The 17,207-nt window shown below is 51.9% G+C and overlaps 1 protein-coding gene across 1 annotated transcript in view; it reads right to left on the reverse strand.

Annotated features, from left to right (window-relative positions):
- The window catches only part of CFAP141 (cilia and flagella associated protein 141), a 100,173-nt gene that overhangs the window by 6,770 nt on the left and 76,196 nt on the right, over nt 1–17,207 (reverse strand). The window lies entirely within an intron of this gene.

The following is a 17,207-nucleotide window of genomic DNA, read 5'->3' on the forward strand; positions in this document are numbered from 1 at the left end:
TCTGATAATAATTGTTAAAGTCTTTGGGCTCATTAGCTTTGTCCTCTCAAAAGGCCTTCCATTTTGTTTTATCTTGTATGATAATACTTAATAATTGTAATAACTATACTTTTTGTGGGGCATACCACAAAACAATAGCCTCCTATGAGTTGCCATCATCCAACACAATGGTATGCCCTTAGCATGAGGAATGAAGGACCTCTGAAACTTGTCTGATGCACCTATTGAAACTATTAATAACTAGGAATATGTAGGGGCACAAAATGTCAATAATGTAGTATAGTTTAAACATATAGAGAAGAGCAAAGCATTAATGGGACACAGAAGTGGTGCTTGGACCACGTTTAGTAGAAGCATGGGCGGTGGGGATCTACGACACATGCTCCATTAGCAGCCAAAGGGGCTAAATCACGAGCCATCAAACTGAATGCAGTGGACTTGTGACATTTTAAACACCAGAATAAATTATTGATGTCTGGAAATAAGTATTTTAGATGTCTACTGGGAGTCCACAAAGTATACTTTCTTTCCTGATAATTGAGTATGAACTTTATTTCAGATTATGCCACTTCTGGACCTGGAGCTTACTGGGTGAAGTTGGAGAAATTGGAAACTCCTAACTAGAACTTATGGGTGTTGGTGTTTTGAGGTTATACTATTATCTTACAATTCCCTGATCTTTCATTCATTTTTTTTCCACATAAATATTGAGTGACCCTGATATAAGTATCAGGTTACTTGGTCTGAAAACAAATTTTTAAAATGGCAAAAAGCTATTACATAAATTACAACATAGAAGAACAAACTTGAACAGATGTTAGCACCCTTTCTGTGAACCATAAATAATCAAATAGTTTGAATTACAGGCATTAACTGTCACTATTGTCAGCATTCTGAGCCATCACTCTGGCTCAGTGCACTTCCTGGGCTCCCCCTACACCTCTGCACAACTCCTATCCCCACTCCACCATGGAAATGAAAAGAGAGCTCAATTGTTTCTAACAGAGTGCCTGTTCCCCATTCAATGCAGCCATCTTTGGCTGTATATTTTTTTGTGACAACTGACTCCGCTCCTATCGGCAGTGGAGTAACTTTGCTGAAAATGTTGGGGGGACATGACATCTGAAAAAAGGTGCCCCAGCCAAATGAATGGGGACAATATGGTGTGCCATGAAAGTTAATTTTAGGGGGGCAGAGGGGTGTTTGTCCCCCCCTACAATTACGCCCATGCATATCGGGATGTGTTCGGAGCAATGCTAACTTTCATACTCTGCTTTTTCTGCACCAGGACAAGTTGCCCTGGCCTCCTTATTGACTTACAGTATGTGCTAACCTGTGCATTAATGGTGCCAGAGATTGTGTAAAAGCCCATCGAAGTCCTTTAACAGCTGGTATAGCCCGCTCAGTCAAGATAAAGACTTAATTATTAATGGTTGGCAGACTTCACATAATCACACTCAGATGGGTTTCGCGTATTTCCGTCGCTGCAATTTTTGCTGTGGCTGGTTTTAGTTTTTCACCCTGGGCGTTTTTGCCGGGACGGCTGCTCTAGTGGATATAGAGGCCTGCTTGCTTCTCTGTTCCTAGGAATAGAGAGCCCCACTCATTTCTCAGGTTTCTAATCAGTACAAGGGATGCAGCACCCTGCTCACTTCTGAGATTTGCGTGGCCTTCTTGGCTTGACCACCTTTGTTTTCTTGTTTGACCTTCATGATTTGGCCACCTTTGGATTCTTTTGTAGCCCATTTGGCTTGGCCACTTGTTGCTTCTTATTTTCTCTCTGGTGCGACCCTCTTGGTTTGACCACCTCTGGTCTCTTGTGCGGCTATCTTGGTTTTGCCACCTTCTTTTTATCCAGGATCTTTTCCTTACAACTTGGTCACCAGCTCCCTGGAGTGTCATCCTTACTTTTCCCAAGTCCGGAGATGACTTCTTTTTATGCAAGTGCAAATTGAATAATTGACCCAGTGAGCATTCTGATTCATGGGTCAAATTCCCCTTTAAACCCTGTGGTCATGATTGGCTGTTCCTTAATGTTTCCACCTTCTTCCCATCGGTTTCAATTCTTCTAACTGTGAGAAACCTGAAAGTGTCTCACCCGCTAGTCTCTTGGGATCTATCTCTCAGGTGGCCAGGGCACGGCCATCGCCTTTGGATCCAGATCCTGGGGGTGGACCAGTGCGGGAGGATCACCTGGGTGAGGGGTCTTCAGGGAGTGGAAGTGGAAGTGGGACACCTGATGGCGAGACACTGTATCTCCCCCCCTATAACACCTTTACTCCATCCTACCAGGTAGGACCTGGGAACTATAACTCCTCCCCCCTTCCCTACATGAATACTTTCACACAGACAGCCGCTCTGGGAGAAAACAGACTCATAACTGAGCATTGTACCTGACATGTCCCATTACTATGGTCAGGCAAAGTCAAGCAATTACTGTTAACAACTCACACCTGACTTCCATTAAGCTTCCCCACACAGATAAAAGGCTGAGCATGAGAGCACACTCTGAGCAAGGAAAAGGAAGAGATACCTGTTTTGAACTGCATCCTTGTGTCAGAGAAGTCAGAGTGTGTGCGAATCTCGAGGGTGCCGCCTTGTCCAGTGCTGAAAACATGGGGAAGGGAAGCCAACTGCTCAACTATCCTGACATATTGTTTCTTGAACACTTTTCTTTTGCATACATCGTTTTCCCACACCATCTGTATTTAGAAGTAAGGATTGGCAATACGTTTATTAGTATGAGCCCTTTTATTTTGACAGAGATTCCACTAGGACTGCGTTATTATTATTTTATGGTCGTAGCTTGCTCCCCTCCTTAGATTTAGGATTAGATATGCATTCAACCAAACCATTGAAGTTCAATAAACATCCTTGAACTGTGATCACTGTCTGTCTTCACTGTTTGATACCATGCCTTCCTTACATAAACTTCAGGCCCAAGTGTTGTGGGTTTGCCTGGTCCAGGCATTCAAGGATTGCTGTGCTATCCCTTGGGGATTGACTAAAAAGGCTAATGGATTCACGGGTTGCAGGTGGGATCTGCCTGTGACTGATAGATGCTTCAACAAGGTCAGTCGCCATTTTAAGCTCAGGCACCATTTTATGGTCAGATACCAGATCAGCTCCCTTCCAGAGGTGCCTTGTCCTGCTGCCAGATGATCCCTTGTGTCTGTAACGCTCACCTGGTATCCACGGGGACGTCACTCAGCCTGTTCTGACCTCTTAGTACCTCAAACCCTTCCCTGGAGTCTACTCTACTGGATACTGGGCCTGAAACACAGGATTGGTAGAGTTTAACTCCCTATTGTCTCTGTGTGCTTGAACCCCTTCTTCCCCGGGGTCCAACCCTTCCCTTTGATCCACAGCTCACCTAGTTTTTTTTGAAAGTGTGCTCTCCATCCTGCTTTCAGCGCAGGGGCGCGTTGATTGATGCAGGCTCGTTGCTTCCTAGTTACTTCACTGGCAAGAGTCTGACGGTTAAGTATAATGAGTCTTTTGAACAGTTCTCTAACTTCTTTCCTTTCCTTCCTTAGATGATGGCCGGCGTCCGGGGATGGCGACGTGCTGCTGAGATGAGTAGCGCTGAAGGTGAGTGAGCGTGCGATGCGTGATGCAACCCTTTCATATTTGTATGAACTGAGTTCTTTTTCGGTGTCTTTTAGGTGCCGCGACATTTTCAGCGTGGATGCCGGTTATGAAGAAGAAATGCAGTGAGTAAGCGCGGTATGCAGCGCCTCTAGATGTTTCCCCGCTAACCTGGAGTGTCTTTTCCCCCTTGCAGATGGATGAGAAGTTCCGGAGACAGAGTTCCCCGAGAACGGCTGGGATTCAGGTAAGCGTTTGAAGCTCGTACAGTCTTTAAAAAATAAGCGAAGGGGGGCGTGGCCAGCGAGCACGCAATGAAGACGTGAATCTTCGGCGCTCCCGCGGCCGCCTGAAACATCCTGCAATATCCTGCCACATGGATTGTGTAAAAGCAAAATAAAGATAACTCCGGGCGGCAGAACCTTGGAGCAACACCCAGCGGAGAACGGAGCTAAATCCGTGAAGGGAAACGCTAGATATTTGCGTTGGAAGTTTTGCCTGGGAATCCCCCGAGCCCGAACAAGATGGCCGCCTCCAAGACCCGCTGAAGCTCGACAGGGACCAGCGAATGCAGCCTACGAGCCCCGACTGCTGAACGCAGCAGCCGCACCAGCGTCCCCGGGGCGATCGGAGGGTGCGCCGCCGCCAAATCCTGTCTTCTGTCCCCTGTGCGGCCGGGGCGGGGAAGAGCAGAGTGGGCGAGCCCCCGGTCTGCGACATCGGCTGGAACTGCTGCCGGAGCCGCGTGGTGCGGCCCGAGGACGGGGTGCGGACGACTCGGCCCGCCCCCAGAGGCAGAGAGCGGATCCCCCCAGAGGGGGAAGCCGACACAGGCGGTGACAGCTCAGAGCCCACCCCTCCACCCCAGAGGACCCGGGACTAAAGTGAACGGCTACGGGTAAGCCGCTACGTGGGACCTGCCAACCCGAATCCGATGTGCCCATAGGGAGTGCCCCTGGGGGAAACAGCAACATATGCCTGTACACGCAATAAGGGCAGAAGCATACCGACACCCCCAGTGCGCAAAAGAAGCCAATCCTGACGAACGGGGCCTCCTTCACTGGCACTGACAGATATACGGGGCCCCGCACAGTGCCGCCTGGGTCACCCTGACCCAACTGCCAGTCCCTGGGTTTGTGAGCCACCCGGACAGAGGCGAGTAAACGAACAGATTCACCGAAGCAGTACGGGACGACCCGTGGTGCTCCTCCACTACGCGCAATATACCTTCCCAGGCACCCAAGGTTGGGAAACGAGGCGACTGACCGGGCTGTTGGCACCCTGACTTGCCACCCATCACCAGCGGCTAACACAGAGCACTCGCTGCGGCTGCAACTGGGGACAGACCCGGCCCCTCCCTGGGACGGGGAAACAACCCGGGACTAGGCGGACCAGCCCGCCTGATCGGGACAGTCGGAACGGAGCACCGGGGGGGAGGAAAAGGGGAAAAAAGAACCGACAATACGGCGGAGCCCCTCACTGTTGGTTGTAACCCCACGCCTAGGCTCAAGTGAACGGAGCCCTATCGCACTCTCTGAGAAACCACTGCCGTCCAACTTCAGTGCGGAGGTAACACAGCACGGGCACAGTAAGTCCTGATAGAAGGCCGGGGAGGGGGAAATATCACGAGAAGGGGTGCTCTTCCAAACCTGCAATACGTGCAAGGCAGCACCATGGGCAAAGAAAAAAGCAAAAAGACCTTGACGCAAAGCACCATGGACCAATATGCCACAAGCACATGCACCGTACAGAGCATCAAGGACCATGGGGTGACCCCCCCTCCGCCAGACGAGACCCTGTCACTCAAGGATGTGATGGCCGCCATCGCCAGCTCGCGCTCCTCAGTGGAGCAAAAAATGGACGCCATCTCTACCGAGGTCTCCTTCCTCCGCCATGACCTCCAGAAACTGTCATCCCGAACTGGGGAGGCGGAACAACGTATCGCCGGTGTGGAGGATGACCTTGGTGGGGTGCACCAACAATTGGCGCAAGCACTGACCAGATTGAAAACCCTGGAGGCCCGAGTGGATGAGGGAAAAGGCAGGTCCTGCCGCAACAATATTCGCATACTGGGACTGCCGGAACGCAAAGAGGGACCCAGCATGGAACTTTTTCTGGAGGAGTGGCTGGCAGACCTTTATGCGCCAAAGACTCTCTCAAACTTTTTCTCGGTGGAACGTGCACACCGCATACCCGCAGGCCACCCGACCCCGGGCGCACCCCCAAGGACAATCATTGCGAGGCTCCTCAATTATCGCGACAGTGACGCCATCTTACAAATGGCCCGAACCAAAGGGTCGATGACATATAACGGAGCCAGAATTGGATTCTATCCAAATTATACTCGCGAGGTCCCGAAAGCCAGACAATCCTTCGAGAACCTTAAAAGGAAACTCCTCTCTATGAACGTGAGATACGGGCTGCTGTTCCCGGCCCAGTTGAAAATCCAGCATGAAGGTAAAAACGTCCATTTCACTGATCCTCAGGAAGCCTGGAAATGGGCCGAGACCCATATCGCAGGGGACTGGACTGGACCCGTTCAAAACCGAAGAGGCAGACCAAGACCCCGACCACAGGGAGATCGACCCGCCCAACGACCCATACCGGAGATCCCAGCGGACCTGGATGAAGACCGCGATCCCTGATAAGGTTCCTGGAAAAGACATATTGGCCAGAGGGGGGAACTCACAGTACCATCAGTGCGCTCAACAATCAATCCTTTTCTTGGCAACCACTTGCAACGCAACACTCCTCCCGGGACGACACCAATGGTGGGATGCCGTTGCTCCCACACAATTGATCAGAGAGTCACAAGCTGCCATCGCTAACACACCATGCCATCGGCGGACACCACGCCCCTGACCCGAGACAGCAGACCCACAAACGAGTAGTAAATTGGTGGGAAGGTGACTACAGTTCACATTAAGTTAACCTGGCGACACAGTTTTGAGCGCCAGTAGAGTTTGGGCGACAGATACTTCATGTTGGGGAGGAGTTTGGGGAGGGGCAAGGGAAACTGTTCTATGTTAGTTACTTTCCGGGAAATCACACCATATCCACATTGATCAAGATGCCACCGAACACACTATGTCCGCTGCTCACGCCTCCACCATACACGTACGCCATATATCCACGGCCAAAAGCATCATGCACCCACCTGGCACAACAATCCAGATCCCTAGACAGCAATGACCACACAGCACCAAGATGACCCCACTTATGGAAACGCACTAGCCCCAATGACACCCAACAAGCGAAATAGGTCTCTCAAAATCCTTACTTGGAACGTAAACGGCATGGGCTCAAGTATAAAACGCCGACTAGTGATGCAATTCCTTAACAGACGTTCTCCTGACATAGCCCTCCTAACCGAGACCCACTTAGCAGGTTCAATCTGCCAGTTCTTTCGCGGAACTAATTACCGACTAGCATACCATGCAGGGTACACAATGGGATCCCGGGGCGCCCTGATCCTTTTAAATAAGCGACTCCCTTTTGACCTATCTGCTGTGGTACAGGACCCCTCAGGCCGTTTTGGATTTATCCGGGACGCGCTATGGAGAGAGACAGTGGCCATTCTAGCGATATATTCCCTGCCGGGGTTGGGAGAGGGTCTCCTGAGGGAGGTGATGGCCCTGATGGCACAACAGAAAGCAGAGGTGTGGATCGTGAGGGTGGGGACTTCAACGATGTTATGTGCAACACACTTGACCGGACCCACATCTGCTGTCAGAACCCAGACTGGCCCACGCGGCTGGCAACCTTCACATCAGCGCTTGGTCTGAGCGGCATGTGGAGAGAACTCCACCCTACAGACCAAGGATTTTCCTTCCACTCGGGGGTCCATGCATCCTTATCCAGATTGGATTACCTCTTCCTCCCGGCCCCAGAAGCATGTAGGGTTATAACGGCAGATTTCCTTCCCCGGGGCATATCAGACCACTCTCCCCTGGAGGTGACGCTCTGTACGGAACGTCCCCTGCCGCCCAAAATATGGCGGCTAAATGGCTACTACCTGGGCCTCCCCGAGTTTGTGGAGCACATCACGGACAAAGCCAACAAATTCTTTGAGATCAATACGGGCTCGGTAGAGGACCCTGTGATATTATGGGAGGCACACAAGACAGTGCTTAGGGGGGAAATGACAGCCTGGATCTGTAATAAAAAGAGAGATCATCACAGGAAGGTGACGGAGGCAGAGGAGGAAGTAAAGAAATGGGAAACCAGATATATCTCTAACGCTTCCCCGGAAATATACCGCTCCCTCCTGAAGGCTAGAGCATCCCTCCATAACACGGCGCTTTATAACGCACGGCAGGCGCATTGGGAATCAAAGACCAGAATTTATGAGCAAGGGGACAAAGCCGACAAACTATTGGCATGGCTGGAAAGACGGGAGGAGGGGCATAGACACGTCAGACAGATTACCGACAGCCCGAACGGGCCGGCCCGAACAGACCCAGAAATAGCAGAGGCCTTTGCCAAATTCTATACCACGCTTTATGCCGCGCCAACAGTCCCCACAGACGCATCCCTCCTGGATGAGATCGTGCTTCCGCAATTATCGGAATTGCAGAGGACTCACTTAGACAGGGGATTAGACGAAACCGAAATAGCGGAGGCCATGACCCAGCTACAATCTGGGAAGACACCTGGCCCGAATGGCTTCCCGGCCGAGACCTGGAAGAAATTGGGCAGCAACAAGATGGCCGCCCCCCTCCGGGGCCTATTCCTCGCTGCTAAAGAACAGGGCACCCTCCCACCGGATGTACGAACGGATAGCATAGTGGCCATCCCTAAAAAAGGCAAACCCCCCGACCAGTACACATCGTATAGACCGATATCGCTTCTCAATAGTGAAACTAAAATCCTTGCCAAAGTGCTGGCCAACAGGCTCCAAGGGGTAAAATCCTCACTGGTCCATCAAGATCAATGCGGCTTCATGCCGCAAAGATCGACCAGAATGAACCTACGTCGATTACACCTGCTATTGGAAGAGGCCCCAAACCTTAACACTCCACTTGAACTCCTCGCAATTGATTTCGAGAAAGCGTTCGATTCGGTGGTGTGGGCAAGCCTCTGGGCAACAATGAGGCGCATGGGCATCGGCGAAACTTTCCTTAGCTGGATTCAACTCCTATACGAAACCCCACTAGCTACAGTTAGGGTGAACGGCTGGACCTCCGGGACCTTCCCGCTGGGTAGAGGCACCCGGCAGGGCTGTCCTCTATCTCCCCTCCTTTTCACCCTAGCAATCGAGCCACTGGCCCGATGGCTCCGACAGGTCACCACGTGGTCCGGATTCCATTGGCCAAATGGACGGGAGGACAAGCTTTCCCTTTTTGCGGACGACCTATACTCTACCTGAGCAATCCAGACCAAGCATGCCCAATCATAACCCAAATGTTAAAGACCTATGGTGACTTCAGTGGCCTTAGAGTAAACTGGGGGAAATCAGTTCTCTTCCCAGTAAAAGGGGATGATCTAGCAATCCCTCAGGACTCCCCATACCGAATAGAAAGAGAAGGCTTCCGCTACCAGGGCATATGGGTCTCCGGGGCTCTCTCAGACTATGTGCGTCACAACCTGCACCCACTAACGGACCGCTTTGTGGGGGACGTACGACATTGGATGCACCTCCCCCTCACACTCATGGGAAGGGCGGCCCTCTTCAAAATGAAGGCACTTCCACAGTTTCTCTACGTACTGCAGAATGCCCCACTGGCCATACCAAACTCGGAATTTGTCCGGGTGGAACGCCTCCTCAAGGAATTAATATGGAAGGGGGGGCAACCTCGAATTGCGCTGACCACGCTGCAGCAATCGATCTGGGAGGGGGGTATTGGAGTCCCACACCTTAAGTCCTACTACTGGGCCAGTCAACTAAACATAGTCAATGACCTCCTCCATGGGGCCCGCGACCTACCACATATTAGAGCAGAACTACCCTTCAAGCAGGACACCCCACCACTTGCAACAATGTATCAGCGCCTATCCAGACCCCCCGCAGAGACGATGTCCTCTCACATCGCGATCATCTGGAGGCAGGCACAAAAGCACATAGGCTGGGGGAACAAGATTACCACGGCACAACCACTATGGAATAACCACATGTTGACGGAAGTGTGGAAGCTGCCCGCCTGGACCCGTTGGGTGAGGGCTGGGATAACCACGATAGGAGATGTCTTAACAGAGGGCTTTATTCTTTCGTTTTAAATGCTCCAGCAGGAATATGGTATTTAGGCAGCAGAACACTACCACTACACACAATTATCACATGCACTCAGTGGCCACAGGCAAGCACTTGCCGACGCCCCAGATTACACACCCCTGGAATGCAACTTACTTCCACAACACATCCCCACCAAGGTAACTACCATTCTTTTTTGAAAATCAATTTTTATTAAGTTTTGTATATGTAGTACAACATTACATAGCATGTGTAAGCATGAGTTAACAAACCACCAATCGTAACATCCCACCTCCCCCTCCCCCTATCCGTCCCCCCACCCCCCTACAGTTCAAGTTCCCGTTAGTTGCTTGTTGCTTGTTTGACGGACTTTCCTGAGACAGTAGTATCATTACACAGTGCACTTGGCGCGCCGAGGTCATAGGTCCAACTGGGAGAAGTTCACAATCAGGTCGGTGTGCAATGGTCCAGCGCCCCTGGGGGAAGACCCTGGGCCCAGGCGCGGGGCGTTAAGTTGGTCGGCCATATTTGTCAAAAAAGGGGAGCCAGATTTCCTCGATGTTGGACTTGGACTCATCGAGTAGGTGTGTGAGAAACTCCATGTCATATATGGCCCGCACCTTGGTCACCCACGTTTTTTCCCCCGGCATTTCCGGGTGTTTCCATTTTTGTGCAAAGCAGCATCTGGCTGCCACCAACATGATTTGGAGCATATGGTCTTGAGTGCCATCCTGACCCTCCCCAATGTCGATTCCAAAGAGGAGGAGCCAAGGGCAGGGAGCCCGCTCAACCCCGTCCACCCCTTTGATCCAGGCGAGTACCTTTTCCCAATAGTTTTGGACCACTGGGCATCCCCACCACATGTGGATATAGTCCCCCCTCTCAGTCCTACATTTCCAGCAGTGTGGGTCATATCCCGGTTTTATCCTAGCAATCCTCTGTGGGGGGTAGTGCCATCGGTGTAGTATCTTCAGGGCTTGATGGCGATATTGGAGGGAGGCCGTGGATCGGTTGGCCCGCCTGCACATCTCCGCCCATCTTTCATCATCAATCTCCTCTCCTAGGTCCCTACCCCACTGTGTGCATGCCGGTGGAGGGTCCCTGGGGACAGAGAACAGGAAGAGTTTGTAAAGGTGAGATATTATCCCCTTGGAACCCCTCGCCGACAGGAGAAGCTTTACGAACTCTGTGAGATCCCTCCTGAGGGTGTCGCCCCAGGATGGCTCGGTGAGGACACCCTTAAGCTGGAGGTAGCGAAAGGGGGACAGGGTGCCAATTCCCTGAGCCTCCTCGAGGTCACTTAAGGGCAGGAAAGAACCCTTCACCCACAGATGGCCGGTCCTACTAAGGCCTGCCTCAAACCACGACTGATCCGCTGCTGGTTCTGCTATTTTGGCCAAGAAGGGAGGGGCCCAAATGCAGCTCAACGGGGACGGCCACGTCGTGAGCCACCGATAGTAACCTCCCTCTCCCCACAGGGACCACAGCACCTTCAAGATTGGATGATTTAGGACGCTTCTGTGGATCTTTTTCCTTGGGACCCAAAGCCATTCCTCTATTGTGACTGGGGCAAGGGGCCTGTTATCCATGGCAACCCATTGTTTTATCGTATCTGGGGAGAAGTGATCGACCAAAACCCTCAGCTGCGAAGCTCTGTGATACGTTTCCAGGACAGGATACCCCACTCCCCCATCTTCCTTAGCCCTAGTCAACACTTCGTAGGAAATCCTATGATTTTTGCCTGACCAGAGGAAGTTGAGCAGGACTCGCTTCGTTTCTGTAAAGAAAGTCTTGGGGATTATCACCGGGAGCATTTGGAAGAGAAATAAAAACTTTGGGAGGAGAACCATTTTATGAGGTTAAGGCGCTCTATCCAGGAGAGCCCCGATCCCGCCCATCTCTCCACATCTCTTCTGATTGCGGACCAGAGGGGGGGGGGAGTTAGCTGTGTACAGATCCTCAAGGTCACGGGTAATCTGCACTGCCAAGTACCAGAATCCCTCTTCAGTCCGTCTAAAGGGGAGCCCTTTCACGAAGGCCATCTCCGGATCTGACAGGTTCCCACCCATAAATGCCACTGACTTATCCAGATTGACTTTATAACCCGATAGCTCCCCATAGCGCGAGAGGCCCTGTAATAACCGGGGGACTGTTTGGGACGGTCTGGTGACGTAGAGTAGGGCGTCGTCCGCGAAGAGGGAGATTTTGCATTGCATGTCTCCCATCTGTACTCCCCCAATAGCCTCGTCATTGCGGACTGAGATTGCCCATGGTTCCATTACTAGTGCATAAATTAGCGGGGACAGGGGACATCCCTGCCTTGTACCACGTTGGAGGGGGAACTCTCTCGATTCTGTCGTCCCGTTTGCCACCACTCTATCCGAGGGGGAAGAGTAAAGCGCGGCCATCCACCCCAGCCACCTAGGACCCATCCCCAGAGATGCGAAAACCTCCCCCATGAAAGCCCAGCTGACCCTGTCGAAGGGTTTCTCTGCATCGAGAGCCAGTAAAAGAGCCCCCTCGTCCCGGACCCCCACTGTGGGAAGTATATGGAGTGTCTTCCGTATGTTGTCAGAGCCCTGCCTGTTGAGGACGAATCCCGCTTGGTCAGGGTGTATCAGGCGTGGAAGGCAGTTTTCAAGTCTGGAGGCCAAGATTCTGGTAAAAATCTTGGCATCTCAGTTTAGGAGTGAGATGGGTCTATAGGACCCACATTCTGTCTGGTCTTTACCGGACCTGGGTATGACGGTGATGAGGGCTTGCAGAAACGTCAGTGGAATTGAGTTTCGGCTCTGATTGAACAGTTTGGCCAAGGGCTTCACCAAGATCGATTGGGTCTGTTTATAGAAATCAGCCGTGTAGCCGCCTCCCCCCGGTGCCTTTCCTGCCTTCAGTCTCTTAATGGCGCTCTCCACCTCTTCCTCTGAAATCTCCCCCTCAAGGACCCCTAGGTCTTTGTCGCATAGCTTGGGGAGGGGGTGCTCCGCCAAGTAGCCTGAGATATCTTCCAGTGATTCGCCTGCTTGCCTGGAATAAAGTTTGCTGTAATAGTCAGCAAAGCAGTCCGCTATTCCCTCCCGGCCCCTGTGAGTCCTACCTTCCCCATCGCTAAGCTGGGCAACCACCCTTTCCACCCTGCAGCCCCGGGATCTTTGTGCCAAAAGAGTTCCCACCCTGTCTCCCCGTTCATAGTATCTTTGCTTGGTGTACCGCATTTTCTTAATAAACTCCCCTATAAGAACCGTGTGTAGCTCTTGTCTTTTGCCCTGCATCTCCTCCAGAAGTGCGTCTCTGTCTATCCCGGGAGCGCCCAGTCTGGCCCGCAAGACCCCCAACTCCGCACGGAGTTTGCCCTCAATCAGGCCCCGTTCCCGTTTACGTCTCGAGCCCTCTGCTATGAGGAGACCCCTAAAAGTGGCTTTTCCGGCTTCCCATACTGTGGACACGTCTGTCTCACCATTGTCATTCGTCTCAAAGTAAGCCGACATTTCGTGTTTCATAAAGTCCCGAAACGCGGGATCCCTAAGAAGCGTATCATTGCACCGCCAACGGGTGGATCTTGGGGCGACAGGCAGTGACCAGTCAGCCATAAGCAATTCGTGGTCCGACCACGTTATGGCCTCCACCCTCGGCCGTTGAACCACGCTGTCCCCCTCTTCGGAGATTAGCATGAGATCAATTCTAGTGTAGGTACAATGTGGGGGAGAGAAAAAGGTGTAACCTCCCTGACCCGGGTATGCCTGGCGCCAGACGTCCACCCAGTAATGGTCCCTCAGGAGGGCCTGCAGGGCCAGATTATCCTTGGAGATCCCCTTGGGCACCCCTCCCTTGGCAGACCACCAGTCCAGACGGGGGTCAGCTATCAGATTGAAATCCCCGCCTTATATCATAGCCCCTTCTGCCCATTCATCCATGACAGTAAAGATCCGAGTAAGGAACTGCACTTGACCCGCGTATAAGGTGGCCAGGGTGATGCGTTGTCCCTCGCAGAACCCCTTGACGCCTAAGAATCGGCCCCCAAAACCTCTCTTGGTTTCTACCCCCGTGAGGTGGAACGCTCTTCCCAGGAGAATACCTACCCCTTCTTTCTTGGAGTTCGCATGTGAGGCCCAGTAGTTGGAACCAATATCCTTCCCCTTAATTCTGGATTCCCTTCCCCGTTTGTAATGCGTTTCTTGTAGGAAGAGGACTGTTAGATGTTGTTTTCAGAACATATTGCTCGTAAGGGACCTCTTATTTTGGGAGTTAAGACCCTTGACGTTCAGCGTGCCTATCCTTCCTTCAATCATTATCGTCTTTTAGGTTGTGCACCCTGAACCCCTCGTAACTTCTGCGTTTCAGAGCACGCAGCCAAGCAAGGTTCTGTGATTTGAACTGGTTTCCCCCCCCCTTCCTCCCTATCTCTTTCACTGGTCATTCCACCCCCGCCCCCCCAAGCCCAAGCCTCCCCCTTTGTCCCCTCCCCCCACCCCCCATTCCCTTGTAATTTAAGGCATTCGTCCACGTCCCCCAACAAGTGTCGGGGTTGGTCAACGAACCACCAAGGACTCTAACCCCAGCCCCGGGATTTTTTTGTATTAGGGAATCTCAAATCTTAAAATCAATGTAGGTCAACCTCCCCAAATCCGCGGTGCAAATGACTGAGGTGGAATTCTGGAATCGTGAACCCCCGCTTCAGCCTGTAAACACCAAACTCAGACTTTCTGCGTGGGTCACCACAACAAAACAACTAACATTTAACAAAGTTCTGCCCGCTCTCCAAAGCAGCAGGCCACATGCCGCGCTAACGCGGCGCCCAGGCATGGCCCCTCCGGGCCCCAGGACCCCTTACTGCCAGATCCTGGAACTGATGCTCATTGTAGGCTTTCCTCGACCTCCGGAAGGGCAATGCTGTTATGGCTTCGGGTGGTCCTCGGAGGTCATTGACCGGTGCCTGGTTTTCCGAAATTTCTGAGCCCAGTCTGTCGGGGCCCCTCGGGGGGTCCCGGGATCCTCCTTCTTGGCCATTTGAGTGGCCCGTCTGGTCGCCAACAAGGTCGTCCGTGGTCCTTTGAATGTCTTCCTCAGACACCAAGCAAAGTTTCTCCCCCAGGGCGGGGGGTTGCTTGGAATGTCGCCCGGGGAAGGGAACTGGGCTGAGATGGTGTGGGATATTTGCCTATATCTGAACCCCTCTTCTGTGGACAGGCCATACTGCAGTTGTAGTTCCCGGAACGGCCTAGGCCTGCCGTCCTTTGTAACGTCTGCCTGGTTGTCTATGCCTTTCCTTGCCCAGCTTTTCAGGTACCCTACTTTCAACAGTTCCCCAAGGAGTGCGTTATGCCAAATGGGTTGTGCGAGGGTCGGTGGCTGGCCCCACCCTATGTCTTGGTGAGCATCTGTCCAAATCTGACACGTATGTTTCATTGGCCCGGGTAGGGTTTCGAGGTATCTTTACCCCCATATAGGGCTTGCCTGAGTGTCCTCCCTCCCAGTCGTCTCCTCTCTGCCGCGATGTGTGGGAGAGATTGGTCCCTGTGTAGGCAGTCATTTACCGACCCCAGCTGAGGTGTTCAATAGTATCTACGCAGATTAGGTAGGCCTATACCTCCCTCCCATATAAACCTCTGCAGTGTCTTCAGTGCCACCCAGGGTTGTTTCCCTCCCCACAGGAGCCCCCTCAAGGATCCATCAATATCAATGAAAGTCTAATTGGGGATTGGGAGCGGGGCGTTCTGCAGGACATATAGAAATTTGGGCAGGGCCAGCATTTTGAACAGGGCTGCCTTGCCCAGATGGGTCAGTGGGAGGGATTGCCATTGGGTGGTGTCTGATACAAACCTATTCATCCCCGGGGTTAGGTTGAGCTGGGCGTAGTCTCCTAATTGAGGGCTGAAATTGATTCCTAGGTATTTAAAGCCTGCTGTAGCCACTGTGTATGGGCATTCTTGAGGGGGCCATGTTGTTTCGCCCTGTATTCGAAAAAGAACCGACTTTTGCCAGTTGATTTTAAGCCTGGAAAATGTTTGGTATTCTTGCAATATTCCTGTCACGATTGGGCATGGGACCTTGGGGTTGCTCGTGTAGATTAAAAGGTCATCTGCGTAAAATGATACCCTGTCTTCTCCCCATCCACGGCCATTTGAATCCCACCCAGTTTGGACTTTCCCTGAGCCGTATTGCAAGTGATTCTATTGCGAGAATGAGAAGCAGTGACGAGAAGGGGCAGCCCTGTCGTGTACCTCTTTCCAGTGCGAAGGTCCAGGATGTGGTCCCATGTACCCTTACTGCGGCTACAGGGAAGGTGTATAATAGCCAGACCCAGGCCAGGAAGTTCTCGCTGAATCCCATTCTGCTCATTATTTCCCAGAGGGACTCCCACCTCACGGAATCGAACGCCTTCTCAAAGTCTATGGCGAGTAGCGCCAACTCATCTGGTATCCTGGTGGCTAAATCAATGGCTAGCTGCGCCCTGCGAATATTCATTCTAGTGGATTTGGAGGCATTTGGAGGGCATAAAACCACACTGGTCCAGGTGTATCAGTGAGCCTATCACCAGCATTAGGCGGTTGGCTAGAATTTGGTCCAGGATCTTGGCCTCCCCGTTTATTAGGGAGATTGGCCTGTATGACGCCCAACATTCCAGGGGTTTGCCCGGTTTTGGGAGGTCAACTATGAATTCCTGTTTGAGGTGGGGTGGGAGGTCCCCGTCTGTCTTGAATTGTAAAAAGAGGCAATGTAAATGGCATTAATCCTCTCCCCGGGAGAGGATTTATCTCAGGAGGATAACTCAGTGGCAACGTGCTCGCCTTGGAAGCAAGATGACACGGAGCAACACGGGTTTGATCCCCGGGTCCGCACTTAGAAACCTCTCGGTATTAAGCGCGTTATAAATAACCAATCATATCATATCATATCCCCCCGCTTCCATACCCGGAAACCCGTTGGCCCCAGGTGTCTTCCCAGGCTCTAGCTGGGTGACTGCCACGGAGACCTCCTCTTCTGATATGTCAGCTTCCAATCCGGAAGCCTGTTGAGCCGATAGTCTCGGGATAGGCACTTGTTCAAGTACCGCCGGGTCCCAGTCTTGCCGGTCTCTACTTCCCACGCTGTATAGCGCTTCATAATAGACAGCTAAAGTTTTGATGGCCAAACTTGTATAAATGCTTGATATTTATAAAAACGTTATTGTTAGGATGACTTTTGTTTTAAAAATAAAGCAAAAAAAGGAAATGCGTACCAAACACAGCTTGCTTTAGGTATTTAGTGATTCAGTCAGAGGCGTTGCTGGGGGGGACCTAAGGGGGCTATTGCCCCGGGTCTTTTGGTTGTAGCCCCGGATAGAAGCTCAGGGGTTACAACCAAAAAGGCTAGATAGCCCTCAGTCCCGACAGTCTCAAAATTAACATAGCCCCGTATCTTTTCCAGACCTAGCAACACCCATGGATTC

The sequence above is a fragment of the Ambystoma mexicanum genome, chromosome 1p, assembly GCF_040938575.1.
Source record: "Ambystoma mexicanum isolate Mex_15411 chromosome 1p, UKY_AmexF1_1, whole genome shotgun sequence".
NCBI lineage: Eukaryota > Metazoa > Chordata > Amphibia > Caudata > Ambystomatidae > Ambystoma > Ambystoma mexicanum.